At 39.8% G+C, this 13,168-nt stretch overlaps 1 protein-coding gene across 1 annotated transcript in view; it reads right to left on the reverse strand.

The window, feature by feature from the left end:
• LOC133577146 (hippocalcin-like protein 4) overlaps positions 1-12,022 on the reverse strand; it is a 74,917-nt gene extending 62,895 nt beyond the window's left edge. Inside the window, exon 1 of the mRNA XM_061930736.2 lies at positions 11,866-12,022. The gene's annotated coding sequence lies outside the window, so the exon portion shown is untranslated. The remainder of the gene's footprint in view (positions 1-11,865) is intronic.
• Between the last annotated feature and the right edge of the window lie 1,146 nt (positions 12,023-13,168).

Below are 13,168 nucleotides of genomic sequence, written 5' to 3' on the forward strand. Positions count from 1 at the left end.
TTGTTATGGCCGTTGTGCCTTTGGGCAAGACACTTCCCCCTTGCTCCTGATTGGTCGTGGTTGCATGGCAGCTTCTGCAATCAGTGTGTGAATGTGACGTATTGTTATTCAAGGTAGAGTATATAAATACTGACCATTTATCAAATACAATCACTTACATACAAACCCCGTTTCCATATGAGTTGGGAAATTGTGTTGGATGTAAAAATAAACGGAATACAATGATTTGCAAATAATTTTCAACCCATATTCAATTGAATGCACTACAAAGACAACATATTTGATGTCAAACTCATTAACTTTTTTTTTTTTTTTTTTTGCAAATAATAATTAACTTAGAATCTCATGGCTGCAACACGTGCCAAAGTATTTGGGAAAGGGCATGTTCAACACTGTGTTACATGGCCTTTCCTTTTATCAACACTCAGTAAACGTTTGGGAACTGAGCAGACACATTTTTTAAGCTTCTCAGGTGGAATTCTTTCCCATTCTTGCTTGATGTACAGCTTAAGTTGTTCAACAGTCCGGGGGTCTCCGTTGTGGTATTTTAGGCTTCATAATGCGCCACACATTTTCAATGGGAGACAGGTCTGGACTACAGGCAGGCCAGTCTAGTACCTGCACTCTTTTACTATGAAGCCATGTTGATGTAACACGTGGCTTGGCATTGTCTTGCTGAAATAAGCAGGGGCGTCTATGGTAACGTTGCTTGGATGGCAACATATGTTGCTCCAAAACCTGTTTGTACCTTTCAGCATTAATGGCGCCTTCACAGATGTGTAAGTTACCCATGTCTTGGGCACTAATACACCCCCATACCATCACAGATGCTGGCTTTTCAACTTTGCGCCTATAACAATCCGGATGGTTCTTCTCCTCTTTGGTCCTGAGGACACGACGTCCACAGTTTCCAAAAACAATTTGAAATGTGGACTCGTCAGACCACAGAACACTTTTCCACTTTGTATCAGTCCATCTTAGATGAGCTCAGGCCCAGCGAAGCCGACGGCGTTTCTGGGTGTTGTTGATAAACGGTTTTCGCCTTGCACAGGAGAGTTTTAAGTTGCACTTACAGATGTAGCGACCAACTGTAGTTACTGACTGGGTTTCTGAAGTGTTCTTGAGCCCATGTGGTGATATCCTTTACACACTGATGTCGCTTGTTGATGCAGTACAGCCTGAGGGATCGAATGTCACGGGCTTAGCTGCTTACGTGCAGTGATTTCTCCAGATTCTCTGAACCCTTTGATGATATTACGGACCGTAGATGGTGAAATCCCTAAATTCCTTGCTGGTTGAGAAAGGTTTTTCTTAAACTGTTCAACAATTTGCTCACGCATTTGTTGACAAAGTGGTGACCCTCGCCCCATCCTTGTTTGTGAATGACTGAGCATTTCATGGAATCTACTTTTATACCCAATCATGGCACCCACCTGTTCCCAATTTGCCTGTTCACTTGTGGGATGTTCCAAATAAGTGTTTGATGAGCATTCCTCAACTTTATCAGTATTTATTGCCACCTTTCCCAACTTCTTTTTCACGTGTTGCTGGCATCAAATTCTAAAGTTAATGATTATTTGCGAGAAAAAAAAAAAAAGTTTATTAGTTTGAACATCAAAAATGTTGTCTTTGTAGCATATTCAACTGAATATGGGTTGGAAATGATTTGCAAATCATTGTATTCCGTTTATATTTACATCTAACACAATTTCCCAACTCATATGGAAACGGGGTTTGCAGATGCCACACCTCAAACACACACCACATATCAGGGTATTTTTGGACAAGTTAAATGTCCAGAAGATCCTATTTCCTCAAATAATGACGTTTTAGATGCCATAACAATCATCTACTTAAATAAAAACCACATCTCAAACATACACACATTTTGGTGCCCTGAGCTTTGTTATCAAACTTGATTCGACAAGTTAATTACCCAGAAAGCCATTGTGCAATAATAAAAATACCATAGTTCCTCTAATAGTGGTATATTGACTGTCAAACACAATCATCCACTCATATAAAGGCCACACCTCAAACATGCAGAACATTTTGTTTGTTTTTTTGCACGTCCCAGGCTTTTCTCTGACACCTGATTGCATAAGTTAAATCTCTAAAAGGCATATGTGCAAATACCACATTGCCTCAAATAATGATCTTTTGGCTGTTCAGAAGATGAATGTGCAGTAAACAAAAAACATCATATTTCCTCAAATAATGGCCGTTAAGAGGCCACAACAATCATCCACTTAAATAAACGCCACACTCTAAACATAAAGTTAATATCCAGAAGACAAATGTGCAATATTTAAAATACCGTATTTCCTCAAATAATGACATTTTAGAAGTAATAGCAATCATTCACTTAAATCGCCACACCTCAAACAAACACTACTTTTTTCCTTGTACCACTCGGCTTTCACATGACACCTGATTCCATAAGGTAAATGTCCCGTAGACAAATGTGCCATATACAAAATACCGTATTTCCTTAAATAATGACATTTTAGAAGTAATAGCAATCATTCATTTAACTATGCGCCACACCTCAAACAAACACTACATCTTTTTTTGTACCACTCGGCTTTCATATGACACCTGATTCCATAAGTTAAATGTCCAGGAAACAAATGTGCCTTATACAAAATACCATATTTCCTCAAATAATGACCTTTTAGAGGCGATATCAATCATCAACTCAAATAAATCGCCATACCTCAAACAAACACTACTTCTTTTTTTGAACCACTCTGCTTTGCTATGACACCTGATTACATAAGTTAAATGTCCCGAAGACAAATGTGCCATATACAAAATACCATATTTCCCTCAAATAATGGCCTTTTAAAAGCGATAACCACCATCTACTCAAATAAATGTCACACCTCAAACAAACACTGTATCTTTTTTTGTATACTCGGCTTTGCTATGACACTTGATTTCATAGGTTAAATGTCCAGAAAACAAAAGTGCCATATACAAAATACCATATTTCTTCAAATAGTGGCCTTTTAGAGGCGAGATCAATCATCTACTCAAATAAATGCCACACCTCAAACAAACATTGTATCTTTTTTATACCACTCTGCTTTGCTATGACACTTGATTTCATAGGTGAAATGTCCAGAAGACAAATGTGCCATATACAAAATACCACATTTCTTCAAATAATTACCTTTTAGAGGTGATATCAATGATCTAATCAAGAAAATCGCCATACCTCCAACAAACACTACTACATTTTTTGAACCACTCGGCTTTGCTATGACACCTGATTCCATAAGTTAAATGTCCAGAAGGCAAATGTGTCATATATAAAAATACCATATTCCCTTAAATAATGGCATTTTAGAAGTAATAACAATCACTCACTTAAATCGCCACACCTCAAACAAACACTACATTTTTCCTTGTACCACTCGGCTTTCATATGACACCTGATTCCATAAGTTAAATGTCCAGGAAACAAATGTGCCATATACAAAATACCATATTTTCTCAAATAATGGCCTTTTAGAAGCAATAACAACAATCTATTCAAATAAATGCCACACCTCAAACACTATACTTTTTTGTACCACTCGGGTTCACTATGACACTTAATTACATAAGTTAAATGTCCAGAAGACAACTATGCCATATACAAAATACCACATTTCCTCAAATAATGGCCTTTTAGAAGCGATGACAACCATCTACTCAAATAAAAGCCACACCTCAAACAAACATTGTATCTTTTTTTTGTACCACTCGGCTTTGCTGTGACACTTGATTTCATAGGTGAAATGTCCAGAAGACAAATGTGCCATATACAAAATACCATATTTTCTCAAATAATGGCCCTTTAGAGGCAATAACAATCATCTACTTAAATACACGCCACGCCTCAAAGAAACACTACTTCTTTTTTGAACCACTCGGCTTTGCTATGACACCTGATTCTGTAAGTTGAATGTCCGGAAGACAAATGTGTCATATACAAAATACCATATTTCCTCAAATGATGACATTTTAGAAGGAATAGCAATCATTCACTTAAATCGCCACACCTCAAACAAACACTACTTTTTTCCTTGTACCACTCGGCTTTCACATGACATCTGATTCCATAAGGTAAATGTGCCGTAGACAAATGTGCCATATACAAAATACCATATTTCCTCAAATAATGGCATTTTAGAGGTGATAACCATCATCTACTCAAATAAATGCCACACCTCAAACACTATACTTTTTGTACCACTCGGTTTCACTATGACACCTAATTCCATAAGTTAAATGTCCGGAAGACAAATGTGTCATTTACAAAATACCATTTTCTTCAAATAATGGAATTTTAGAGGTGATAAAAATAATCTACTCAAAATAAATGCCACACCGCAAACAAATTACATTTTTTTTGTACCACTCGGATTTGCTATGACACCTGATTCCATGAGTTAAATGTCCAGAAGACAAATGTGTCATATACAAAATACCATATTACCTCAAATAATGGCCTTTTAGAAGCAATAACAACCATCTACTCAAATAAATGCCATACCTCAAACACTATACGTTTTTGTACCACTCGGGTTCACTATGACACCTAATTACATAATTTAAATGTCCGGAAGATAAATGTGTCATTTACAAAATACCATTTTCTTCAAATAATGGCATTTTAGAGGTGATAAAAATAATGTACTCAAAATAAATGCCACACCGCAAACAAATTACATTTTTTTTTGTACCACTCGGATTTGCTATGACACCTGATTCCATGAGTTAAATGTCCAGAAGACAAATGTGTCATATACAAAATACCATATTACCTCAAATAATGGCCTTTTAGAAGCAATAACAACCATCTACTCAAATAAATGCCATACCTCAAACACTATACGTTTTTGTACCACTCGGGTTCACTATGACACCTAATTACATAATTTAAATGTCCGGAAGATAAATGTGTCATTTACAAAATACCATTTTCTTCAAATAATGGCATTTTAGAGGTGATAAAAATAATCTACTCAAAATAAATGCCACACCGCAAACAAATTACATTTTTTTAGTACCACTCGGCTTTGCTGTGACACCTGATTCCATGAGTTAAATATCCAGAAGACAAATGTGTCATATGCAAAATACCATATTACCTCAAATAATGGCCTATTAGTTGACATACCGAATTACTCTACTGAAACACCCCGCCTCGTATCAACGCCTCTCATTTATTTTCTTCTTTTGTTTCCTTTACTGTGACATCTTATACCAGGTACGGGCGCCAATACCACCAAACACGTCTGTGAAGCTGACGTTTACGGTAGGAGTTTAAAAAAGCCCAAAAATTGATTGGGGACAGAAAAAAATATATACAGTTAAATTTGGGAAAACCATGGTACTGCTGTAAATAAAGGTCTTGCCCCTGAAAAACTGTTCACCCATAACATGTGCCTTGTACTCTCTTCAGTTGAGTAAACAAGAACTCCTGTATGAGTAATGTAGTGTTTTTCAACCACAGTGCCACGCAAATTGTGTGTTGTTGTTGAGTGTTGGTGTCGGTGCTGTCTAGAGCTCGGCAGAGTAACCGTGTAATACTCTTCCATATCAGTAGGTGGCAGTCGGTAGCTAATTGCTTTGTAGATGTCGGAAACAGCGGGAGGCAGTGTGCAGGTAAAAAGGTGTCTCATGCTTAAACCAAAAATAAACAAAAGGTGAGTGCCCCTAAGACAAGGCATTGAAGCTTAGGAAAGGCTATGCAGATCGAAACTAAAACTGAACCGGCTACAAAGTCAACAAAAACAGAATGCTGGACGACAGCAAAAACTTACTGCGGAGTAAAGACGACGTCCACAATGTACATCCCAACATGACGTGACAATCAACAATGTCCCCACAAAGAAGGCTAAAAACAACTGAAATGCTCTTGATTGCTAAAACAAAGTAGATGCGGGAAATATCGCTCAAAGGAAGACATTAAACTGCTACAGGAAAATACAGAAAAAAGAGAAAAAGCTACACTACACACAGGGAAACAGCAAAAAACTAAAACTAAGTCAGGGGGTGATTTGACACGTGGTGACAGTGAGACAAGAGCTATAGTGATGCATGCTTGGTTATGGTTTAAAGTCATATCCAACAATTGCGACAACAACTTTTTACTGTCAACTTAGTTTAGTTTTTTAATCATTTCTGCTGGTGGTTTTTCAAGGCAAAAAATGTGCCTCGGCTCAAAAAAGGTTGAAAACCACTGCTGTAACTAACTCTGCTTCTGTAATAGCACTTCCTGCTGAGTTGGTAAAACTCCTAGACCAGTGGTTCTTAACCTTGTTGGAGGTACCGAACCCCACCAGTTTCATATGCGCATTCACCCAACCCTTCTTTAGTGAAAATTAAAAAGTTTTTTTTTTTTCAAATTCAAGACAAAGTTATATGTTTTTGGTAACACTTTAGTATGGGGAACATATTCTAAGTAACAAAGACTTAATTTAGAGTTATTATTTGGTTAGGGTTAGGGCAGTGGTTCTTAACCTGGGTTCGATCGAACCCTAGGGGTTCGGTGAGTCGGGCTCAGGGGTTCGGCGGAGGTCAAGATACACCCGACTCATCGCGTAAATAAAAACTTCTCCCTATCGGTGTATTACGGATACGGCAACAGCTGACTGATTTGCAGGTGTGTAATTTGTTGTGGGTTTATGCACTGTGTTGGTTTTGTTCTTTGAACAAGGTGATGTTCATGCACGGTTCATTTTGTGCACCAGTAATAAAACATGGTAACACTTTAGTATGGGGAACATATTCACCATGGATTAGTTGCTTATTAACATGCAAATTAGTAACATATTGGCTCTTAACTAGTCATTATTAATACTTATTAATGCCTTATTCGCCATGGCCTTATTATAACCCTAACCCTCTAACCCTGGCTCTAACCCTCTAACCCATGGGTGTCAAACTCTGGCCCGCCGTGTAATTTCACTTGGCCCTTGAGGCGATATCAAATTAACACTAAAGCTGGCCCGCCGATCCTAAAAAACCTTAACACTGTTAAAAATATATGCCATACTGTGAATCCACACCAAACCAGAACCCTTTGCAGCACTAACTCTTCCGGGACGCTACAAGGTGTGTGTGTGTGGGGGGGGGGGGGTTTGGTGGTAGCGGGGGTGTATTTTGTAGCGTCCCGGAAGAGTTAGTGCTGCAAAGGATTCTGGGTATTTGTTCTGTTGTGGTTATGTTTACGGTGCGGATGTTCTCCCGAAATTGTTGGTGTGGATTCACAGTGGGGCGTATATTTCTAACAGTGTCAAAGTTTTTTATACTGTCACCCTCAGTGTAACCTGTATCGCTGTTGATGAAGTATGCTTTGCATTCGCTCGTGTGTGCGTACAGAAGCCGCACATATCTTGTGACTGGGTCTGAACGATGTTAGAATGGATGAAAAGCGGACGTGACGATAGCTCGTAGAGTACGTTAAAGGTTCATTTGTTCAACCTTTGCCCGCGGCTTTGTTCAGTTTTAAATGTTATCAATCAATCAATTCCTTTATTGTCATTGTCATAATAACACTTAAGTCATACATGAACAACGAGATTTTGTTTGAGCTTTGTCCAGCGGCATAGAAACTGCATTGATGTGCAGGTTGACAATAGTTTACATTTTAGCATTTTAGCATTGTCAGGAAGATCGCGAAAAGAGGGACGTGGGGGTGGGAACAGTCAGATGTCTGATGGGTGTTACGTTGATGTTGCAGCAATGCAATGTCCAGAGCACAATTATTGAGGTGGTGAAGAGTGAGGTAATAAGATGGTCCGGGGCAACAAAGGGGCAGGCTGTTCATTTAGCAGTCTCACAGCCTGGGGATACACACTGTGAGACATTCTGGTGGTCCTGGCGCGAATCGATCGATACCTCCTTCCAGAGGGTAGCAGGTTGAAGAGGCCATGTGCTGGGTGGTATCTGTCCTTCAGGATGTTGTGTACTCGCTTTAGGCAGCGAGTTGTGTACATGGCACTCATCTCTGGGAGTATCGTCCTTGTAATTTTCCCCACCGCTTTAACCACAGAGGGCCTGTTGGTTCGCTTTAGTGCAGCTAGCAAACCACACTAAAAATCCATAAGTGAGGACACTGCTGATGGCACAGTTGTAAAAGTTGACCGTTGATTTCTGCGGAATCTGTATTTGAGTTTGACACCCCTGCTCTAACCCTAACCCTAACCAAATAACTCTAAATTAAGTCTTTGTTATTTAGAATATGTTCCCCATACTAAAGTGTTACCAAAAACATATAACTTTGTCTTGAATTTGAAAAAAACATTTTATTTTTCACTAAAAAAGGGTTCGGTGAATGCGCATATGAATCTGGTGGGGTTCGGTACCTCCAAGGTTAAGAACCACAGGGTTAGGGTTAGAGCAGGGGTCGGCAACCCAAAATGTTGAAAGAGCCATATTGGACCAAAAATACAAAAACAAATCTGTCTGGAGCCGCAAACAATTAAAAGCCATATTACATACAGATAGTGTGTCATGAGATATAAATTGAATTAAGAGGACTTAAAGGAAACTAAATGTGCTCAAATATAGCTACAAATGAGGCATAATGATGCAATATGTACATATAGCTAGCCTAAATAGCATGTTAGCATCGATTAGCTTGCAGTCATGCAGTGACCAAATATGTCTGATTAGCACTCCACACAAGTCAATAACATCAACGAAACTCATCTTTGCGCATTCATGCACAACGTTAAACGTTTGGTGGACAAAATGAGACAGAAAAAGAAGTGGCATAAAACACGTGCCAAAAAGTCGGAGAGAGTTGTACATGTACACAAACTACGGTGAGTTCAGGGACCGCCAAAATTAGTAGGACAAAACGGCGCTCGCCAAATACTCGAATCAGTGAAGCATGTTTAATACAAACAGTGTGATTTATAACAATTAGGGAGGTTTGTGTCATGTTTGTCCTTCTACAGAAACCATATTACCGTATTTTTCGGAGTATAAGTCGCACCTGCCGAAAATGCATAATAAAGGAGGAAAAAAACATATATAAATCGCACTGGAGCCCGGCCAAACTATGAAAAAAACTGCGACTTATAGTCCGAAAAATACGGTAAAACAAAAAAAAATATTTTTCCCCACCCCCATCTTTTTTTAAATTTTTCATACATTTTTGAAAAAGCTCCAGAGAGCCAGCAGGGCGGCGCTAAAGAGCCGCATGCGGCTCTAGAGCCGCGGGTTGCCGACCCCTGGGTTAGAGGGTTAGGGCCAGGGTTAGAGGGTTAGGGTTATAATAAGGCCATGCCGAATAAGGCATTAATAAGTACTTAACTTTACTAGTTAAGAGCCAATATGTTACTAATTTGCATGTTAATAAGCAACTAATTAATGGTGAATATGTTCCCCATACTAAAGTGTTACCATATTTTTTTTTACTGGTGCACAAAATGAACCGTGCATGAACATCACCTTGTTCAAACAACAAAAGCAACACAGTGCATAAACTCACAACAAATTACACACCTGCAAATCAGTCAGCTGTTGCCGTATCCGTAATACGCCGATAGGGAGAAGTTCGTATTTACACGATGAGTCGGGTGTGTTTTGTCCTCCGCCGAACCCCTGAGGCCGACTCACCGAACCCCTAGGGTTCGATCGAACCCAGGTTAAGAACCACTGTCCTAGACCAACAATAGCTCGTTACGTGTCTACAGTTGTACAAACCCTGTTTCTATATGAGTTGGGAAATTGTGTTATATGTAAATATAAACGGAATACAATGATTTGCAAATAATTTTCAACCCATATTCAATTGAATATGCTACAAAGACAATATATTTGATGTTCAAACTGATAAACATTTTTTTTTTTTTGCAAATAATCATTAACTTTAGAATTTGATGCCAGCAACATGTGACAAAGAATTTGGGAAAGGTGGCAACAAATACTGATAAAGTTGAGGAATGCTCATCAAACACTTATTTGGAACATCCCACAGGTGAACAGGCAAATTGGGAACAGGTGGGTGCCATGATTGGGTATAAAAGTAGATTCCATGAAATGCTCAGTCATTCACAAACAAGGATGGGGCGAGGGTCACCACTTTGTCAACAAATGCGTGAGCAAATTGTTGAACAGTTTAAGAAAAACCTTTCTCAACCAGCTATTGCAAGGAATTTAGGGATTTCACCATCTACGGTCCGTAATATCATCAAAGGGTTCAGAGAATCTGGAGAAATCACTGCACGTAAGCAGCTAAGCCCGTGACCTTCGATCCCTCAGGCTGTACTGCATCAACAAGCGACATCAGTGTGTAAAGGATATCACCACATGGGCTCAGGAACACTTCAGAAACCCACTGTCAGTAACTACAGTTGGTCGCTACATCTGTAAGTGCAAGTTAAAACTCTCCTATGCAAGGCGAAAACCGTTTATCAACAACACCCAGAAACGTTGTCGGCTTCGCTGGGCCTGAGCTCATCTAAGATGGACTGATACAAAGTGGAAAAGTGTTCTGTGGTCTGACGAGTCCACATTTCAAATTGTTTTTTGAAACTGTGGACGTCGTGTCCTCCGGACCAAAGAGGGAAAAAAATCATCCGGATTGTTATAGGCGCAAAGTTGAAAAGCCAGCATCTGTGATGGTATGGGGGTGTATTAGTGCCCAAGACATGGGTAACTTACACATCTGTGAAGGCACCATTAATGCTGAAACGTACATACAGGTTTTGGAGCAACATATGTTGCCATCCAAGCAACGTTACCATGGACGCCCCTGATTATTTCAGCAAGACAATGCCAAGCCACGTGTTACATCAACGTAGCTTCATAGTAAAAGAGTGCGGGTACTAGACTGGCCTGCCTGTAGTCCAGACCTGTCTCCCATTTGAAAATGTGTGGCGCATTATGAAACCTAAAATACCACAACGGAGACCCCCGGACTGTTGAACAACTTAAGCTGTACATCAAGCAAGAATGGGAAAGAATTCCACCTGAGAAGCTTAAAAAATGTGTCTCCTCAGTTCCCAAACGTTTACTGAGTGTTGTTAATAGGAAAGGCCATGTAACACAGTGGTGAACATGCCCTTTCCCAACTACTTTGGCACGTGTTGCAGCCATGAAATTCTAAGTGAATTATTATTTGCAAAAAAAAATAAAGTTTGAGTTTGAACATCAAATATGTTGTCTTTGTAGCATATTCAACTGAATATGGGTTGAAAAGGATTTGCAAATCATTGTATTCCGTTTATATTTACATCTAACACAATTTCCCAACTCATATGGAAACGGGGTTTGTACTTGAGAAATCCGCACCGTAATGCGCACTGACTGTGCCGGGATCCTAGTGGTGTGTGGCGGACATGCGCCCCATCAATGGCGTGCTATACGTACACACACCCAGCCTGGCACACGTACCCATTTCCATTCCACCGACGCTCATCTGATGTGACCTTTTGATGCGCTGCTTCATGAGGGCCACCGGTAATGTGCACACACACACACACACACAGACAATGCATTCCTATTGATCCACAGACGAGACAGTGGAGCACTTTTTTTTTTCCCGCACCCCGTCGAAGTGACTTTGAATGCAACACGGAAACAGCACGTGTGTGACAAACAGGTAGCCTTGCTTCGTGGAGTGGTGTGTTTGCAGAGCATGAAGGGCACGCTGTCATCACAGTTCATGTTCACATCCACGCAGAGGTGCAACACACACACACACACACACACACACACACACACACACACTGCAATTGAATGCATCTTAAAGTGTCCTTGAGCTATCACCTGCATGTCCAATGTTGCTTTAATTTGGCTTATTTGCAGCCTCTCTGTATTGCTACACTCAGTAAATAAAAGGAGTATAGTACTCACCTGCTGTTTTTAGAGAGGAAAGAGATTATTCTCCTTGTTATTTTTTTTTTGTCTTCAGTTGTTTTACGGACAGCCTTTCTGTTTCAAAACTGCTGTAAAATAGATGGCTTCCCTCCGAACTGGCCTCTCTGAGTGAGGAAGAAGATGAATGAACCGCTGCGTCTCCCTTGCCAACACATTAGCATCAATGTGTCCTCCCTCACGCCGCCATTGGCCGGGGCGATCAAGGGGAGCGGTGCTCTTTCGCCCGATTGGCCACAGCTCCCCGTCAGTCGCGCCGCTGATTTCTGGCGGCCCGCGTCTCGTGCCCCCGCGTCTTTTCGGAGCTGGGGAGGGGGATTGTCAATATTCAAAGGTAGTAAATATGTCTCATATGTCTATCTATATGTATATATATTTGTATCTGTATATATGTATGTATATATATTAGAGATGTCCGATAATGTTTTTTTTACCGATATTCCGATATTGTCCAATAATTACCGATACCGATATCAACCGATATATACAGTCGTGGAATTAACACATTATTATGCCTAATTTTGTTGTGATGACCCGCTAGATGCATTAAACAATGTAACAAGGTTTTCCAAAATAAATCAACTCAAGTTATAGGGAAAAAAAATGCCAACATGGCACTGCCATATTTATTATTGAAGTCACAAAGTGCATTTTTTTTTTTTTTAACATGCCTCAAAACAGCAGCTTGGAATTTGGGACATGCTCTCCCTGAGAGGGCATGAGGAGTAGGTGGTAGCGGTGGGTGTATATTGTAGCGTCCCGGAAGAGATAGTGCTGCAAGGGGTTCTGGGTATTTGTTCTGTTGTGTTACGGTGCGGATGTTCTCCCGAAATGTGTTTGTCATTCTTGTTTGGTGTGGGTTCACAGTGTGGCGCATATTTGTAACAGTGTTAAAGTTGTTTATACGGCCACCCTCAGTGTGACCTATGTTGAACAAGTATGCGTGGCATTCACTTGTGATTGTGAAAAGCTGCATGTGTTATGTGTTAGTGTTTCATAATAGTCATCTAACTTTTGCTGGATTAAAAAAATTTGTTGTTTATTAAGGTCCCCATTCGCTAAATTTCAAAAAGGCGTTGATACACGTACTCTGTTAAGGGAAAAAAAGGATTACCGTATTTTTCGGACTATAAGTCGCAGTTTTTTTCATAGTTTGGCCGGTGGTGCGACTTATACTCAGGAGCGACTTATGTGTGAAATTATTAACACATTACCGTAAAATATCAAATAATATTATTTAGCTCATTCACGTAAGAGACTAGACGTATAAGATTTCATGGCA

Source organism: Nerophis lumbriciformis, linkage group LG37 (genome assembly GCF_033978685.3).
Source record: "Nerophis lumbriciformis linkage group LG37, RoL_Nlum_v2.1, whole genome shotgun sequence".
NCBI classification, from domain to species: domain Eukaryota; kingdom Metazoa; phylum Chordata; class Actinopteri; order Syngnathiformes; family Syngnathidae; genus Nerophis; species Nerophis lumbriciformis.